At 44.3% G+C, this 13,384-nt stretch overlaps 1 protein-coding gene across 1 annotated transcript in view; it reads left to right on the top strand.

The window, feature by feature from the left end:
• syt6a (synaptotagmin VIa) overlaps positions 1 to 13,384 on the top strand; it is a 54,936-nt gene that overhangs the window by 19,932 nt on the left and 21,620 nt on the right. The window lies entirely within an intron of this gene.

The raw sequence follows: 13,384 nt of genomic DNA, 5'->3' as shown, positions 1-13,384 counted from the left end.
ACATCAAAGGCGGACCTTCGTCATACATCACCTTCATCGTATTGTTGTAAACGTTGTGAAATCAAAACTACTTACTTAGCTTTAGGAAAGATCATGGGTTAAAATAAGCAAGTTACTGTTACCTACGTGAGCTTAAAATGTTCCCTTTCAGTGTCACAAACAGTGGTCTCCTGGGTTTGACCCTTCCATCCCGCCCACCTTCCGGCAGAAATAGACTTTCTTGCTCTTTATACTACGTCACCTGACTTCCTCCTTTGCTCCGTCATGATTACTACGACCACTAGAGGTCGCAACAGTGACCATAAATAACCTGCTTGCATGAACGACCTAAACAGCTGTTTCCTGGTGAGGGCGGGCTTGTGTTTCAAACACCAGGTAAGCTGCATGTGAGGTGAGCAGTCATGAAATAAACCGGCGGCAGTGAAACAGTCGTTCTTCCTGATGGCCCGAGGCAGCGTTTAATGCTGGATGAGATCGACTCACACGTGCACAGGTCAAGCGATTTTAATTGGAACGTCTCTGACATGATGCCCCCACATTTTCCCTCATCATCTTTTAATCTGGACTCTTCCTGCAGGTATCTTCTACTCACTTTATTTAACACTCTGGGTGGTGTCGGTGCACGTAAGAGTAAAAAGTAACAAATTAATATAAAAAATACTCAATTACATGGACAAGTCCTGCATTCAAATCCCACATAAGTAAAAATATTATCAGTAAAATGTGCTCTAAGTATCAAAAGTAAAAGTTCTGCAGAAAAAAAACTGTATTTTACTGCTGTAGCTGGTTGAGATGTAGCTTGTTTTACCTGCTGTTAGGAGGTTTAGTCCTGTGGTTCCCAATCTATGGATCGTGTCACGCAAAAGGGTCAAAAGATCAATCTGAGGGGTCGTGATGTTATTGTTGGAAGAGGGAAAAAAGAAAACAAAGCTCTTCTGTTCAAATCTGTATTAATATTTTAGTCTTTTCTCTAATTTCAGCTGTTTGCTTGTTTGATTTATGTAGAATTATTTGATAATTTTATCTATTTTGGTGTTTTGGCCTCAAACGGTTATTTAAATGAGACCGACTTCAGATGTTCAGAGAGGAAATGTCACAAACCCTGCTCTAATAATTAACTGTAATCTAATTAATTAATTTGTGTTTTAAAAACTTCTGTTTTCTCTGTCAAATCTGAATCCATGAAGTAACCAGTAACTGCAACCGTCAGATAATAGTAGAGGACACCATAGTACAATATTTCAGAAGTATTACCCATATTTCGGTCCAGAGCTTGAGTAAATGTACTTAGCTACGAACAAACAGTGATTGTTTTAACATTTCTCCTTGCTTCATCGACGGCCGTTGTTGTGCTCTGTAGAAAAGCTCATTCTCTGTTTGGCCTCTTGGGCAGACATCTACTCTTAATGTGCTCTAATCAGCGTTAATCCACTTATGTTCGTCAGCTGCAGATGCAGGGTTACTGCTCCGGGAGGAGTAGCTTCATTCAGAGGGAAATCCTGCCTGCCGTGTTTTGAAGTGAACCCCTCTGTCCATTTTCCTCTTCAGTCAGGTTCCTGTTTGCTCTCCCACACCTGCATTAGCTTGCATCTCATATCTGAGTGTTGGCAGCCCATTTTCTCCAGGCGTGGAAACCACCCGGGCGGCCGCCTTTCCACATGTGTTTGTGGCTGACGCAGATTTCAGCTATTTTGTGACTGTTTGCCTTTAGTTGTTTACCATGCTGTGCTCTCTTCTGTAGTACAAGCATGTGAAACGACACCACTGTGACCTTTTCCTCTGGAAAACTAGTCTAGACAAAGCAAGCATTTTTTCTGCTTGCTATGATGGCGCTTCAGCTGCTCCTGAGAAAGCCTTTGATGCCACCTTCAACATTATCAATGTCAACCAAGAGGACGATTCACTGTCTGCAGCTTGCTCTAAATTACAGTGTGTGATGAGGAGGAGAGCAGCATACCTCCTCTCATGCTCCCATTGATTCACCTCACACTCTCTGCAGGTGTAGCTGTAAACAAATGCCTGGTGCATGAGTGCCTCGACTCAATGACCATACTGGAGAAGTGCAGAGGGGCTGGAGAGGATACATCAAGGCTGTATATTTCAATAACAATGATTTGAGGAGCGTAGCAGCTATGCAAAACACTGCCCCTCATGCCTTGGACCGTATGGATTCAGTGCTCATTCAAGTCATGCCATGACCCTCATTACTCCGGGCTGCATGGGCAATGCCCCTTCTCATCTCACGTTAGCCTGAGAGCCTTTCTTGCAGTCTGCTGGGGCAGACCCTGCTGTAGTCTTTTGCATGTATAATCGGGAAGCTTGGTCACTTATGCTGCTGCTTACATTGTCCTGTGTCCACCTCTCTGAGCCATAGAAAAGCAGACGCTGTGTACTCACAATGATGGAAGCCAGCTCAAACTCAGACCTGTCGCCGGCCCTGCTCATGAGAAGCAGTGGAGGTTGTATTCAGATCGCTGAGCAAAGTATATAAAAATTCTAATTCTCATGACAAACGTCATATTTTACAATTTATTTGTATGTTTTGTGTGTAAAAGTCTCAGTTTGTGAAGCAACCAGTGACTAAACATAGCTGTCGTGGAGCTAAAAACAATATTTCCTCGACTTTAAATGAAGTTTCACGACACTGAAGTTACCCCCAGAGATTTATCTACACTGAACCGGCTTCATTCTGAGTCAGTTCTATCTCAGTGATCAATGAAGTGTCAGTCAAACAGATAGACATGTCAGGTTCAACTGCTAATTAAACAATAAGCTCTGCTCCCACTGCACCAAAACCAATTTGGCAACACAAACAAACAAACAAACAGGCAAACACGTGCTTCACATAACTGCAAAAAGCAGGTGTCGAGAGTGTGTGTATCTTCATCATCTTCACACAGTGTGTGTGTGTGTGTGTGTGTGTGTGTGTGCACACCTGTGCTTGCACCGGTATGCACAATTTACACTTTGGCACATTTGCATGACAAACTGTAAGTTAACTCGAAATTCAGTAACACCCGGATCAGGCTGCACAAATCTGCGCAAAGCCCAATTCTGAGACGATTTCGTTGCGGCCGATCAATTACCAGCATCATGGCCGATCATGAACAAACCCGTGTAGTGTGACATGCTAGACTAGCATGTTGACATTTTTTTGTCTTTTTTGTATTGACACGCCTCGTGTGACATCTCCCAGGACATGTCCTGAGCATCGACCAATCAGGTGCTCTCTCCAGAGCGCAGTCAGGTAACCATGGCGAAGAGGAGGAGGACTGACAGCTGCTTCACCCGCCTCCCCAATGACATCTGAACTCGGAACTCGTGCTTGATCGTGGAATGAGAGGTGCTGTGATTGTTCGGCATCGCACGTGCAGTCTTGCCAGTCACCCGACCAAAACACGGCAAGAGTTTACGCCACTGTGATAGTCTGACCATCGTCGAAGACCAAAACCAGATGCCAGGGCGGAGAGACCCTGACTCCATCAGGATCAGCTCCTCTCCGCCCTCACCTGCTGCCATATTTCCATCAAGTAAACCCAACATGTGCGTGTCTGTCTGTTTCAGTCCCATTTACTGACATTATCCCTGTGTCCAAGCCTGTTTCACCTGTGACCACACCCACCTGTGATGTCACAGTGTCCTGGAGTACACCTGTACGTTAGTCCAGGTCCAGTCACGGCACTGTGCAGCTGCTTTCAATGAAAAAGCTGTGATCGACTGTAAAATCTATAACTGGTGGCTCCACATACAGTGTGACTCCAGATGAAGGATGATGCTGCTCCGTTTCTGCTAGATGTGTAAACAAGCAACTGTTTGCTAACATGTTCACCGTAAAAACTTCAGACGGCCACAATATGTCAGCCGCTGTATTTCCATCAAAGTGTTTTTATGAGCGTTTTGAAAACTCGCATTCAAAGAGCTTGATGAAAACGGCAACATTTGAAAAATGTCGTAGGTTGTTGCGCTCGCTTGAGCTGGTTTTTGCCGTTTCTGAAAAAGTGTTTCATGCACAAAATGGGAGTTTTTAGGAGCATTCTTTGAACGCATATGCAGAATATGCGTCTTAACCGAGGTTTTTACCACAGCCTCTCGTCTGTTTATGCTCAGCTCTGTGCGTTTCCTCACCAACAGTTTGCGGAGACGCGTGCACAAAAGAAAAGCCCACATTTCTGCACAAATCTACTTTTAACATTACGACAGACTTGGATATCCACAGCTGTCTGCATATGCATAAATATGGCTGCACCATTATTTTCAAGATGGTGGTTGAACAAATGAAAGAGAGATTGGAGCATGCTTGGCTGCATGTAAACAGGAATATGAGTGGAATATTCATTTTCATTAGCCATGGAGACAGCTTAGGATGAATATTGAATTTTTCAGAATCAAAAAACAGAATATTTTGTGCAGGTAAACATGTTCAGTGTGTTTCCCACAGTGGCAAAAAAAAAGACTCCTGCTTTAAGAAGAGTTTGAAATTTTGACCTTTAATTATCTAGCTTTAATTGGCCAAATTAATGTGACTTGCAAGGACAGGTGGGAACGTGTAGCAGCACCGTCTTACCGGCACACTTAGTCAAAATTAGGCTGCTTTTGTCTGAGCTTTCGTGTTTACGTTGAAAACGTTAATGATGTCCAACACAAGATAAATCACGTGTGGGATTTTCATCTGACAGTCATACGTCCGGTGCTCAGGTAAAGCGCTCATCAGCAGTCTACCTTTAGCTGAGGCATCACTATCCCTCCGCTTGCGCCCGTCAATGCCCCATCAAGGGCCCGTCCAGCCGCTGTCAGCCGATTGTCATGCTGTTCACTTCTTATAAACCAATCTGTCATGCATTGTTAACGTTATGGTTGTGTGTGCTGTTTGCAGCAGCTCCATCACAGGAAACCGAGCGATGTGATTCGACGACAGGACCGCTGGATTAAGGGTGCATCTGTTTCTTTGATATTAGACTTTTTTTTTTTTTCTTGGAGGGTTGTTCGTCTTGCACATGCTTGATTTGATTTTAATTGTTAAAGAAATGAAAGGACAGTGCTGCGAGTCAAAACCACATTAAGCTTCTTAGCAGCAAGCGCGGTGTGTTGGCGGTTGCTGATGAAAGTATCAGACAGAAATACAGATGCGGCTTTTGCTGGAGTTAATCTCTGACATTGATGAGTTATTACAGCAACACCGAAGCCTCCAACAGTTCCTCCAAATTACACAACAAAAAAAAACACAGTTTGTTTTGTCCTCTAGAATAAAACATGGACGCAATTCCTAATCCGAAGCCCCAATCATCTCCTCATCCCACAACACGGTGATCATCTAAAAGATTATGATCTGGATTAAAGTAAGGACTTTGTGAAGGTTAAGGAATCAGCGTGTTTTGAGTTAAAATGACTTCTTCATTGGATGTTTTTGCTCCATAATAACGTCGCCTGACTTCCTTCTTTCCTCTCGTCAGCATTACTGCAGCCTCTGAACAGCTTTCGTTGACTGCTGCTGTCATCAGATGTGGCCTGACTGACTTAAACCTGCAGTTCGTGACTTCAGCATATAAAAACGTCCAAGTTTTTAAATCTGGCGTCTGCAGTGACATTCCTGTGCTGACTTTACATCAACCAGCAATGACTGGTGCGCCAGAGCTGAAGGGCGGAGCAATCACAGTGATGGAGGAGGCTACAGCAGCTAGGAGTACGACCGACGGCGTCATAAGCGCGTAGACAATGTTTGTGTAATCGCTCTCACTGCCAGAAGGGGGAGACAAAAGCTCCGCACTGCAGGTGTAAAAAGATAAAAGATGCATCGAGGACAAGCCAACATATCAAAGTTTTAAAACACTCTGCAGGAGGATTTCGGAGTCATACATAATGCATTCACTACGGTGTAACAGTTAGCATACAAACCCTTTCCTGGGGTTTGTGGGCGTCGCTCTGCGCAGTTCCTCTAATCCAGAACACACTTTCTAAGATCACAATTTTGAACGCTTGCCAGCAGCGCCATTTCGTACACATTGCAGCGCTTCAAATGCAATTAATTTCTATTTCTTTTGTGAGTGTTGCACGTCCAATTGATTTCAGTGCGCTCCCGCAGTCGGAGCCTCTGGTCATGGAGGCACCCTCTGCGGACCACAGCCTGTTGAGGAACTGATGCTAATCCAGATAGAGGGAAGACTGGGGCTGGCACTTTCTTCCCCCACCCCTCCGTCTCTCCCTCTCTCTCCCTCCGTTCGAGATCGTACTCATTGTGCTGCAATATGTCGCATGACCGCCGCCAGAACTGCAGCCCGAGGTGCACCACTTTCTCCATGCTTATTAAATCATTGGCGTGTGCCTCTTGAAGCGGCGTGTGGACGCACACGTGTTCATCGCGGCGGCTTAGCGCGAGCTCTCTCGAGACAGAACAAAGCACTGGCTTGCATGTGTTGCTCATCAGAAAAAAGACCCCCTTTTGATCCCTCATGACGCATTTGCCTAATCTCATTCTACGTAAAAAAAAAAAAAAGAAAAAGAAAGAAAAAGAAAATAAAACAACTCTTTGAATGTGTCATGTGGACATCTATTCAAAGAAAAGCTTTGATATTAATGAGGACGCCCTCATGTATATTCATGCTCTTAAACTTATGCATGTTTCTTATGCTGCATCGCCTGTTGTTTTAGGGAGCAAATAAATATTTCCTTCCTGGGTTTTGCCCTTTCACCACATGTTTAGTCTCGACAATGCAACAGAAGTTGAAGCGGCTGGCGGGTGTTTTAGCACAACAAGATTGAAGTGAGAGGCTATCGAGCCTGTTTGACTGTTCGCTGGGCTGAGTGAGGGATCTGCCCCCAGACATTTGCACTACAGTATCCTGCTGACTTGCTTGCTTGCTCACACTGCCATAGAAACAGGGTTCCTGAGTGCAGTGGAGACTCATTCTGTTCAGGAGCAAGCCAGGGAGAGGATCGAGGAGGAGAGAGTGGAGGGGGGGGGGCGAGGAAAGAAAAAAAAAGAAAAAAGAAAAAAGGAGACACAGAGAGAAAAGGAGAAACGGAGGGAGGGAGAAGTGGGAGAGAGTGAGGGATCAAGAGAGGAAAAGTGAGAGACACTGTCACCGGTGAGTACATAGCTGTCACAGCAGATTGAATCAGCGGCTCAGATCGGATGCTCTGAGCGTCTTTTTTCCCGTCTTTGTTGGCTTCTGACGATTGATTTCCCCGGCTTGGTTTCGCTGCCGCTGCTGAGACGCTGTGAAGCAGGTTGCAGGTTGTCAGTTGTGTTGTGGGATCTGAGAGGCTGAGACGCACGGCGCAGATGCAGAGCGGCACCGGCTTTCTGTTTGTTAATCAGTCATTAGGACTGTTGTGACCTCTCAGTTGCTAAGCTTTGACTAACAGTGTGTGTTTACTTTTGAATAATACATGCTGGTATAAAACTACTTCTCTTTTTTTTTTTTTTGGCAGCCTCCCTGACTATATCATACTCCTCTCTATCATTTATGAAGCACCATGTTAATATTTGATTAGAGAGGATGTCTGCAGCTGCACTTTCTGTGTTACACACCTCTGCCCATTACACTGCTGTCTGAACCCTGCTGAAATTGGTGAGATATTGACTTCCTCAGCTTTTATCAATTATTGAAGGACTGAACTAGTGCTTTATGTTCCATCCTCCACCTGTACGGCAGAGCAGACGCACTCAGCTGCATAGCGTAAAATGTGAAGTCAGGTCACCGCCTTGTGTGTGTATGTGCGTGTTTTCTATTTGCGTCTCTGTCCGCTTGTGTTTGCACGCGCTTATGTCACTTTTCTCCCCCTCCTCGCCCTCACTGGGTTTGATCAACGTGCATCCTGACACTTTGATGAAGCGCCGGAGCTGCGGGGCTAATAGGGGGAGAGATACAGCAGGATGCCCTGCACCTCACGTCGGCCCGAGTGCGAGGAAATCTGTGTTATTCTGACCGTCGTCTGCCACGTTGTCACTTAGGATTTAAAGCACTTCAGGTGTGACGATAAGCAGAGATTCCTGCCTTGAATTTGTAAGAAAGAAACGGACAGCCTGAGTGTTAATGCTGTCAGTGTTTGTGTTTATCTCTGCGGCTCACTTGGATCCCCTGCGTCCCTTCACCTGTTCCTACAGCGCATTATATTTTTTTCCTCCCCCTCCAGCAGCAGCAGCAGCAGCAGCAGCAGCTTTGAGAGAAGCTTGAATTAAACAAATCCAGCCAGCCTTATCAGTTTTCTGCTGGCTCCCGCCATGACTGGACCCCAGTGGCCCTTCCTGGCAGGCTCTGGATGTGTGTGTGTATGTGTGTGGTGGCGCTGCTCTGGATTTACATGGTTTCGAAGCGCATGTGACCGAGTGCATGCATGTGTGTGTGTGTGTGTGGTGAGCGGCAGTGACATGATTGTGTGTGATCAGGATAGCCTCAGGGGTCGTTTGCTTTTCTTTGCGAGCGGATTCAGGGATTCTGGCATTTGTCTTCTTTCCTCTCCCCCCTGACATGTTTTATGACTTCTTGTTAAAATGTCACTTACTAAGGCCAGACTGTAAAACGTCCCCGTGCGGGAGCTTAGCGTGTTAACAATAGTGCACAGCGGTGTGATAATTCCGGTAAAGCACACAGCCGGGATCGCACAGTCGCAGGAGGAGGGAGATAATGCCGATCTCTCTGATGGCCCCTTCCAAGCATGACGTGAAATTGGGCTGAATTTCGACAGCCCTTGGGCCTGGATCGATACCCCAGCCCCGGCAGGCCGCGAGGGGAAGCGGTATTGTTCTTTGACACAAGAGGACATGCTTTACTGACAATGATTGTACTTGTTAAGTGGAAGAAGCACAACAAGCTGAGGTTCAATGAAACATCTGGGAGGAGGGGAGAATCCTGTGTTCATGAGGCGGCCAAATGTTAATGAATGAACGAATGGATGCGACTGAAATGCAAATGGTTGTTGAGCACACAGGGATGGGCTCTGATTGGCAGTCCCATTCTGCTCTGAACAAATCTCTTATCGAATCTTTAATTCACCGTCTTTCTGTAGTTGTTCTCTCTGTCTGACACAAAAGACACCTGCACAGAAAACAACAGTGGTGACCTTTACGAACCACACGGCCGTTAACAAGGCCGAGTGAGTGAACATGGCCGAACGCCTTAACTTCGACCATGTTAGACCAGTTCCAGAGTGTGGACGCACTCATAACAAGTCAGGGAACAACAAGCGTGTCGCTGAGATATTTATCTGCTGTCTGTCATGTTAGAGTCAGAACTTGCGGCAGTTTTAATAACTTGAGAAGGACGAGTGTCACACTGCGTTCTCTAACCTGTGACCTGTAGCAGCAACAGAGATTGAGCCTTCACGTAACGTTCGTGCCATTTCTTTCGGGTTTTTTTTACCGAATAATAAAGTAGAATGAATATTACTTCCATTGTGCTGTTTGTACTGTAGCGTCTGAGGCTTCTGCAGCCCCACAGTGAGAAACCAAACACCTTTTGTGCCTGTCATCAAAGAGGAAAATGAGAGAGGACGGGGTTAATGAATGTCACAGAGCAGTGACGAAACCAGCTGAAAGTGCCACATCCTCACGATATGATGCCGAGAGAAGTAAAAACTGTAAAGATTTTTTTAATCAAAATGTGTAGGACTGCAACAAATGATTATTTTCATTCTGGACTAATCGTTCTATATCAAGGCAAAAAAAAAAAAAAAGAAAAGAAAAAATGCTGATGCCAATTTCCTGTAGCCTGTAATTTAATTTTCAGTTTACATCACATAAAACAGTTAGACTTTTAGGCTTTTGCTTCTTAGATGAAGCGGTGGATACTTGTGACCCCCATCGCAGCTGTCAGAAGTCATTAAGTTACTGATTTTGACCTTTAAACTTGTCATTTTGTCTCATTTGAGAACATTTACATTAAAAAACAACCTGGGTTTCTCACAAAAAAAGCAAAGACTGGCAATAAATGTGTGCAGCAGAACTTGTTTTTTTCCTCTTAATCCATCCCATCATGCATCTCATGAAGCATTCAGATTTATAATGTGACCCAGAGGAGGGGTCCAGACCCCCAGCTGAGGATTCACTGACATGAGACAAAGACAAGCAGTAAATCCTCATGACTGAAAAGCTGAAACAAGAGAATATTTTGTCATTTTAACTTGGAAAAAAATGCATGAAAAAACTAACTGATTGTTATAATAGTGGCTGTCGATCGACTAATCAATTAATCTGCTGATCGTTTTAACTCTAAAAATCTAATCTCCCAACAAACAAACCACCTAAAAAGATCTGATTAGGAGTCTAGAACTGGATTCAGATTTGACATAATGCTGTCAAACCTCATCACTATCGGCAAGTAACATTTTCACACATCATCTCAACAAATTACAGAGGAAACTGTTCCATAATTACACTTTCTATCGAAATTTGCAAGGAAATAAATCATCAAAGACAGAGATGAGTGTCAGCGAGTTTAAAAGCCTTCAGTTCAGGCGTTGTGTCTTATTGTAACTCGCGCTGCAGAGAAGCTTTCATCACAACCTGATATTGCTGCTGAACACTGTGATCCCTTCCCAAACACCACCAGGAGACACAACACCAAAACACCCCGAAGGCGCTCTTTCACTCTGTTTTCGTCCGCTATACAGAGGGGTATAAATTTAGGTTTCTTCAAGTGGTTGACCCAAAAAGTCGATAAGGACGGCTTCTGCGTTGGAGGTTGCATCCCAGAACGTTTTGCAGGAGAGAAAAGTGCTTTAATGGGTTTTTGTTTGGGAGCTGAGCTACACGTATAAAGATGCCTCACGGAAAAAATATGGGAACAATATCAATAAATGATTAATTCATGGCTTCTCTGTAGAGAAGTACACTTACCTCACACCGCTAACGTGTACGGCGTCTGCATCCTCGCAATCAATAACCATTTATCAAGATGTGATGCCTCAAATCAACATAGCTGCAGAGCAGAGAAATGAGCGGATTCGCCCGCTAAAGCCTTGCCGCCGAGCGGTGCTGGGGATCGTTTCAGCGCGATAACGCTTCCACATGATGAAACGCTTTGTGTTTGCCATTTTTCTTGTTATCAGCTGAGCCATAATGCATCATGAGGCGACTGGCTTCTGAGCACGTGGGCCCCAAATGTCAGGCCTGGGTTGATTCAACAGAGTCGGAGTGATGGATGCATCATTTCCTCGTGCTGACTTGTTGTTTGCCGCCGTCGCTCGGGCCCCCAAGGCCGAAGGTCAGGTCAAACAAGGGTCCTGCCCCCCCCAAAGAAATCTGATGTGTTGGCAGTTTGTACTTTATGACGGGTTCTCTGAGCAAGAGTTCATATGTCCTTGAAAATGTAACTTTGGACAGATGTGAGGCAGAAATGCAAAGCCTTATCGAGACAAAACCTCATTAATTGTGATGTTTAATCTTATTTATTTAATTTGTACAAAAGGCACTCTGTAGTTTAATGGTTTCTTGACCAAGTCCAGTTGCTGCACCACCAGTGGAAACTGGAGGATGTTACTGGTCCCAGCCAAGGAGTAATCCAGAACATAACGTCCCATTCAAAGAGACAGATTGATGTTTCAACACTTTGGTTCATCTACATATTAAACAAATGAAAAATAGACAGGCTAGCCGTTTCCTCCTGTTTACAGTCTTCATGCTAAGCTAAGTTAGCCTGCAGAGGGCCATAGCTTCATACTTCACATACAGACATGTGAGTGGTACCAGCCAGTTAGCTTAGCGTTAAGACTGGAAACTTCTAAATTTCACTAATTAATATGTTATATCTTATTTGTTTAATTTATATATAATCAAACTAGATACAATGTGTCATTTATTCGGATTTAGAAGACCTGGTAGGCAGATTTTGCTCCCATTGGATTGTCATTTGGACAGAGCCAGGAAATCTTTATGCTAAGCTAAGCTAGCATCTCCTTGCTATAGCTTCATATTTACACACATGACACATTTCCGTGGTATTAATCTTTTTGTCTAACTCTCTGCGAGAAAGAGGACAAGCATATTTCCCAATTTTCGAGCTATGTCGAACTCTCTTGTCTGTACAGTAAATATGAAGCTACAGCCAATTAGCTTAGCTTAGCATAAAAACAGGGAGTAAAAGCTAGTTTCACTCTCAAATGATACATCCAAATTCTTTTCCCATAATTTCTAACTATTCCTTTGAGATGCTCCTTTTACCACCAACAACAATAACACATATTAGTATTATGTAATGTACACATATTTACTGCCTCACTCTCTCTTCTAAACAAACTCTATTAAATATCCATTGCCCTTACAGCCTCTGGTAAACAATCAAAAATTTTAATAGGTTTTCACGAACGCCAAAACATATTTCCATTTCAATTACGCTTCTCCCACATATTTTCCCTAAACCTAATCAGAGGCATTAAGAAGCTGTAGCATCTTCCCACTCCTTCACATCACTCACATCCTCTCCGAGCACATGACAGGCTGGCTGCTAGTCATATTTATTCGTCATGATTAACAATGCCATATTTCAGGGCAATGGAGCATTTTGAGTGGAGCGAACGCTTTCGTCGTGCAATACCCGACGCTTATAACTTGTGTCTGTAATGGATGTAGCACATCCATTTAAAATCCCTGGTGATGGAAATTACTGAGACTGAAAATGAGCTTAAGCTATTTTTACAGGGGCCAGATTGCAGCCTGTTAGTGTTATTGTGATACCTCTGGAAATTAAAGCATCCATATAGGGCCATGCAGAAAGCATGGGCCAACTCGATAAAGGTTCTCCACCTTTTTAATGTCGTTATTACTGGATAGCATCATGCAGTCCACCTGCTCTGCTGGTCTCATGAGTTCTTGTATTATAGAGATTCTAACGTCACCTGGTTTGTGATATTCTTCTCCTCCACGTCTCATATAAAACAAATCACACAAATTCATATTGCATATGATATTTATAGCTCTCTGCAGGGTAAAAAATCATCAGCGAGTCTGTGAGACAAGGCTGTGGAGGACGATAGATCAGGCAGGATGCAGATGTACCACATGACAGGTGGCTGAGGAACGGCGTGTTACCTCTCTGACTCGGGCTGAGCGAGGACAATGAGGTGACTCAAGGTCACACCTGAACTATGCAGAGGGACCTCTGTCTGTCACTGCTCTGGACGATATCCAAACCAAACGTAATGCTCGCTGAGGGAAGGCTGAAGCCGAACAAGCTGGACGAAGCCCGAATGGTGCACTGTGTGTCTGTCTCAGTCTCCATAGGAATCAAGACAGCATCGGACATCTCACGATTTATGTCCAGTGCTGGTGTTCAGTGTCAATGCAAAAGGTAGTGTGTCCTTTATGTAGCAAGGTGGAGTGAATGGGTGTAGAGGACAGGATGAACGGTATGAACTAAAGCAGACCCTGTAGTTTTAGCTCAGTTTGTCA

This window comes from Chelmon rostratus, chromosome 10, assembly GCF_017976325.1.
Source record: "Chelmon rostratus isolate fCheRos1 chromosome 10, fCheRos1.pri, whole genome shotgun sequence".
Taxonomy (NCBI): domain Eukaryota; kingdom Metazoa; phylum Chordata; class Actinopteri; order Chaetodontiformes; family Chaetodontidae; genus Chelmon; species Chelmon rostratus.
This window is presented reverse-complemented; position numbering and strand designations above follow the sequence as displayed.